Below are 6,739 nucleotides of genomic sequence, written 5' to 3' on the forward strand. Positions count from 1 at the left end.
AGCCTCTGCAACATCTCTTTAGTTCATGCGACTGAGAGACACTTCAACTCAGAACCAGCATGGGTCCTATAGGCTGAATGGCCTCCTCCTGTGGTTTTATGTATCCTCAACACAGAACCTGGGTTTTCCCACCCCTCTTCATTCTACTAATGCTCCTTTGTCCCTGCCCTTCACGTTTACCAGCCTTCCCACAAACCTACCTTCACCTTCACTCTCTTTTGAGTTCACTATTTCTCCAGTCTCTCTGGAACTCCCTTTTTGATTTATCAGAAAATAGAACATAGAACACCGCAGGTCTTTTGGCCCACGATGTTGTGCCAATCCTTTAACTCACTCCAAAATCTATCTAACTCTTCCCTCCCATATAGCCATCCATTTATCTTTTATCCATCTGCCTACCTAGGTGTTGTAAATGTCTCTAACAATCTATCGTCCTCTCTAACCACCCCTCCCACCCCGGCAGCGCTGTCTGAAAAGCCTTCCTCTGGCATTCCCACCTGTGTTTTCCTCCACTCTAATCACTTTAAAATTTTGCCCTCTATTGCCACTGGCTGTCCACTCTATCTATCACCTCTCTCCTGTACACCTTCATCCCAAAGAGAAAAGCCCTATAGTTTGCAATTTTGTATTGCCGTCCTCCTCCTTTCTCCCGCAGGAGAAGATGCAGGTTGGATCCTTGCCTGAGGTGTTTAATGTTGTGTTGGTACCACCAGATTTATTTATTCAACACGCATACAGCAAGACATACAGAGAAATTCATTGTTTGCATTCGCACCCAACACAGCTTAGGTGTCACCACGCATTCTGTTGCCCACAATTCTCTGCAGAGAAACACAAGCAACAATGATAGTAAAACCAAATCCCTCTCCTCCCTCTCATGCACCCCCGCTCACAGTCAGGGCTCCAATCGCAGAACGGGCCATTACCAGGCCTCCTACCCCCAGCAGACCCACAGACCCAAGGCTTCAACTTCCAGACTCGCCAACTTCAGCCTTTGGCCTTCGGGCTTCGATCCTCGGTTCACACGTCATGCCTCCTTTCACCCTGATTTAGTAGTAGTAGTAGTAGTAGTAGTCATACTTTTTTGATCCCGGGAGAAACTGGTTTTCATTACAGTTGCACCATAAATAATAAATAGTAATAAAACCATAAATAGTTAAATAGTAATTTGTAAATTATGCCAAGAAATAAGTCCAGGACCAGCCTATTGGCTCAGGGTTTCTGACCCTCCAAGGGAGGAGTTGTAAAGTTTGATGGCCACAGGCAGGAATGACTTCCTATGACGCTCTGTGCTGCATCTCGGTGGAATGAGTCTCTGGCTGAATGTACTCCTGTGCCCACCCAGTACATTATGTAGTGGATGGGAGACATTGTCCAAGATGGCATGCAACTTGGACAGCATTCTCTTTTCAGACACCACCGTGAGAGAGTCCAGTTCCATCTCCACAACATCACTGGCCTTACAAATGAGTTTGTTGATTCTGTTGGTGTCTGCTACCCTCAGCCTGCTGCCCCAGCACACAACAGCAAACATGATAGCACTGGCCACCACAGACTCGTAGAACATCCTCAGCATCGTCCGGCAGATATTAAAGGACCTCAGTCTCCTCAGGAAATAGAGATGGCCCTGACCCTTCTTGTAGACAGCCTCAGTGTTCTTTGACCAGTCCAGCTTATTGTCAATTCGTATCGTATTTTGAATGCTCCTAATGTCCTCCACTGCCAAGGTCCCAAGCTCTGAAAACTCAACGTGATCAGGATCAAGGAACAAGGATCAGGACTAACTTTATTCACCACATGTATTGGGAATTTGCTGTGGAGCGCTGGTGCGACATGCAACAAAAAACAACATTCGACAATTATAAAGAATAAAGAATTACATAAAAATAAAGTTAGGGGATAAAGTATGGATACGGAATAAAATGTGTCAATACCTGTGTGCATTTACAATGTAAACAGCTTTAATAAAAGTGATTTAAAGTGTTTACAGTACAGTGCATGACTGAGGTAATAGATAGAGGGGGTGGGGGGACAATTAGAATGGTCGATCAGATTATCTGCCTGGGGGGGAAGAAACTTTTAAAACGGTGTGACCGTTTTGTTTTAATAACCGTATAGCACTCTACAGAAGGGAGATTTTGGAGAAGGCAGTTTGCTGGGTGGGTGGTGCCCACAATGGCTTTTCTTCCCCATTTTGTTGTCCATAAGACCATAAGACAAAGAAGCACAATTAGGCCATTTGGCTTATCAAGTCTGCTCTGGTAACCCATCATGGTTGACTTATTAACCCGCTTAACTCCATCCACCTGCCTTCTCCCCATTACTTTTGACACCCTTACTAATCAAGAACCTATCATCCTTTGCTTTAAATATATCCACTGACCTGTCTCCACAGCCATCTGTGGCAATGAATTCCACAGATTCACTACCCTCTGGCTAAAGAAAATCCTCTTCATCTCTGTTATAAAGGGACATCTGGATATATTCTGAGGCTGTGTCTTCTGGTCCTAAACTGCCTCAATATTGGAAACATCCTCTGCATGCCCACTCTATCTAGGCCTTTCAATATTTGATAGGTTTCAATGAGATCCCCCCTCATTCTTCTAAATTCCAGCAAGTATAGAAACATAGAAAATAGGTGCAGGAGTAGGCCATTCGGCCCTTCGAGCCTGCACCGCCATTCAGTACGATCATGGCTGATCATCCAACTCAGAACGCTATACCAGCCTTCCCTCCATACCCCCGATCCCTTTAGCCACAAGGGCCTTATCTAACTCCCTCTTAGGCTCAGGGTCACCAAACTCTGTTCACACATTAACCCTGTCATTCCTGGAATTATTCTTATGAATCTCCTCTGGACTCTCTCCAATTCCAGCACTTCTTTTTGTAGATAAGCAGCCCAAAACTGCTCAAAATATTCCAAGTGCAGTCTGACCAATGCCTTATAAGGCCTCAGTACTACATCCTTGCTCTTATATTCTAGTTTTCTCAAAATGAATGCTAGCATTGCGTTTGCCTTCCTTGCCACCAAATCAACCTGCAAATTAAACTTTAGGGAATCCTGCACATGGACTCCCAATCAAAACAAGAGAAAATCTGCAGATGCTGGAAATCCAAGCAACACACACAAAATGCTGGAGGAACTCAGCAGGCCAGGTAGCATGCCTTATGAGAATAGGTCGAGTGAACTCGGCCTTTTCTCCTTGGAGCGACAGAGGATGAGAGGTGACTTGATAGAGGTGTACAAGATAAAGAGAAGCATTGATTGTGTGGATAGTCAGAGGCTTTCTCCCAGGGCTGAAGTGTCTAGCACGAGAGGCCATAGTTTTAAGGCGCTTGGAAGTAGGTACAGAGATGTCAGGGGTAAGTTTTTTACGCAGAGAGTGGTGAGTGCGTGGAATGGGCTGCCGGCAGCGGTAGTGGAGGCGGAAACAACAGGGTCTTTTAAGAGACTCCTGGATGGCTACATGGAGCTTAGAAAAATAGAGGGCTATGGGTAAAGCCTAGGTAGTTCTTAGGGACATTTTTGGCACAGCTTTGTATTGTGCTGTGGGTTTTCTATGTTTCTATTTCTGGAAAAGAGTAAACAGTTGACGTTTTGGGATAAAACCCTTCATCAGGACATTAGAGTTTCGACCCAAAACATCAACGATTCCTTTCCTCCTCCTGATACTGCTTGGCCTGTTGAGTTCCCCCAGTGGATTGTTTATTGCTTCCTGTCATACATTTCCCTCAGTGTTTTCCCCAACAATTAGGCTCTCCCCGAGACCTGCCCTCGGACCACACCTTTGATTATTTGTCCTGATGCCTCATTTCTGTCTTGATGTGTAACTTAAATGATGAAAGGCCGAAGCAGAGCAGGTGCGGCGAGGATGCTTCCAATAGAGAAAGAGATGAGGACTACAGGCACAGCCTCACGTTAGGAGGATGTCTATTTAGGTCAGAGATGAGGAGAAATTTCATTAGTCAGAGGGTGGTGAATTTGAGGAATTCATTGCCACAGGCAGCCGTGGAGGCCAAGTCATTGGGTGTATTTAAAGCAGAGGTTGATAGGTTCTTAATTAGGAAGGGTGTCAAAGGTTCTAGGGAGAAGGCAGAAGAATGAGGTTGAGAGGAAAAATAAATTAGCTATGATTGAATGCTGGAGCAGACCCAATGGGCTGAATGGCCTATTTCTGCTACTATGTCTTATGGTCTTATATCAGGTGCTATATAAATTCTGTTACACACAAGAAATTCTGCAAATGCTGGAAATCCGGAGAAATGCAAAATGCGGGAGGAACTCAGCACTTACGGAAATGAATAAATAGTCGACGTTTCAGGCCGAGGCCCTTCTTCAGGACTTCTGTACGTCGGTATAAATTCTGTTGTGGCTTTGGCTTACCCAGTGGAAAAAAAAAACCCACCCTTCGAACCAACCTTGCCAAGCGGAGCTGCAAAAGATTTCTAGGTGCAAGAGAGAGCAGTGGAGGCTTTACCCAGAGCCGAAGGCAGAAGAGGGAGAAAGTTTTACGCAAGTTTATTTGCAAACTTAATTACAACATGGTCAGGTTTTAGGCCTTAAGCTTGGTGAAATCAGGGCTTCAAATAAACACACAATTTGGTGCAGTAATAAGTAGCTGCTGTTATTCCCCTCCAATTCCGTCAAAGAATTATAACAGTACAGGAGAGGACTTGTCCTATAATTGCTGCAATGTGCTTACTCCCATCAGGGGCTGTTCTGGTATTTAATCCACAATAGCAAGAGCCCTATGTAATCACGTGGACCATTTCCAAGGCTTTACTGGGGAGGGAATGGGATTTTCACAAGTGGAACACAGGTTAGCTGGACTGCTGCCCTTCTGCTCTCCACCCTCGGAACCCGCTCCCCAAGTTACTCATTCCTTCGCAGCCAGTTGGCACGCTACCCCAGACCCTTCGGTGGGGAATGGCATCCAAGTGCTTGCCTTCACCTCTGGCTTCTCCAGATAAATACCCTTATCCGTCCAGAATCTGAATCAGCCTCTGTCACCACAGATCAGAGTGTTTTCAGAGATTTGGTCTAAGGAGAAGGGCATGAACCCACAGTCTGTCTCACAGTTGAGTGAGCTAATCGCAGAGCCAGTACTGACTGTCACAAACCTCAGATACTGCCGCAGAGTCGGGGTACTCTTACAGGCGGGCAGCTGAAACTGATGGCAATCATGCACATGAAAATGAAATTAGGGGTTCTTTGTAATTGTGTTTAACTCTCTTCCTTTTTTTCCCAGTTTGTCAAGTCTTGATCGAAGCACAGTGATGACAATGCTCTCTGCATACCTTGGTGTACGTTTTGGGAACAAAGATCAGTGATTTAGATAGATGCTGTTAAAGGAGCGATATAAATTTAGTTCTAGGTTACTGCTTTTGAGCCACAATGACGGCGTTAGATTTTAGTTAGTTGGAGAGTTTTAGTTAGGACCCTGTTGGCCAACGTTTAATACTTTCCTTTGTTCTGTGCAGTTCAGTCAACTCTTGAGTCCGTGTCTGTGTCTCTCCCTCTGCCCTTGGGCCATCACTCAGCTCCTGTCAAAATCAGAATCAGAATCTGGTTTATTATCTTCTTCTTCTTCTTCTTAGCCCATTATCCCTACTGGGGCAGAGGCTGCCGACAGCAGCTCACCACACTCCTCTGTCCTGGGCTGAAGGTTGATTGGCCCTGTGGCTTCCACTTTCACCACACGGCTTCACACGTTTTCTAGGCAAAGATCCTTCCTCTCCCAGGGATGAGGTCTTTGGAGCTTCTGCAGCTCTGGGTTTTTACTGGATGGGTTGCTAGCCCTCTTCCGTTCCGGGCTTGGGACTGTCCATGGTTGGATTAAGGTTTATTATCGCTGGCATTTATTGAGTTCGCGATACAAGAAGGTAACAGACCGTTCCAGCCCAATGAGCCCACACTGTCCAATTACACCCATGTGACCAATGAACCTATCAACCTGCACGTCTTTGGAATGTGGGAGGAAACCAGAGCAGCTGGAGGAAATCAATGTGGTCGCAGACAGGACGCACAAACTCGTTACGGGTAGCGGTGGATGAAACCCAGGTCAATGGTGCCGCAACAGCATCTTGCTAACTGCTACATGACAGTGCCGCTCTGTCATGAAAGTTGTTTTGTGGCAACGGTACATGCAAGGCATTAAAAATTACTGTAAGTTGCAAATATAAAAATATAAATAGGGCAAAAGAGGAATAGTGAGGTAGTGTTCATGGGTTCATGGGCGCTACCTCGCAATTCCTACCACAACCAGACCCTGGTACTCTGTGTCCTTCTTCACCTGGCCTCTTTCTTGGACAAACAGTAAAATCACTGGGCTTGTACTGCAGGTCGGTGCGAACTAGTAACAATGCAGACTTTGTGCAGACAACATGCACCTTCTAAGATTTCCTGGGTTTTCACTTGCAAATCACACTACATAACCACACGGGAAAAGTCTGTGCGAAGCAAGCCAAGAATATCAGGCTTCTTTGGAGAATATTTCTTTTGCCAAAAGGAATATTGTTAGTAACCACAGCAAAAAAAAATTGTGCTAGCCTATCTCCGATCACAGGTACACTTCAGAATCCAAACGCATATTTTTTAATTAAAGTATAACTATTTTGCTTTTTTCTGTGAAGAAGCAGAGACTTTTTCTTTGGGATATAGGTGTAGTTATTTTAGACAAACTTTGTATTTTTCATTTTCACATTCCTGCATGTGAGAAAACATTAAAAATACTCATTA

The sequence above is a fragment of the Mobula birostris genome, chromosome 2, assembly GCF_030028105.1.
Source record: "Mobula birostris isolate sMobBir1 chromosome 2, sMobBir1.hap1, whole genome shotgun sequence".
Lineage (NCBI taxonomy): Eukaryota > Metazoa > Chordata > Chondrichthyes > Myliobatiformes > Myliobatidae > Mobula > Mobula birostris.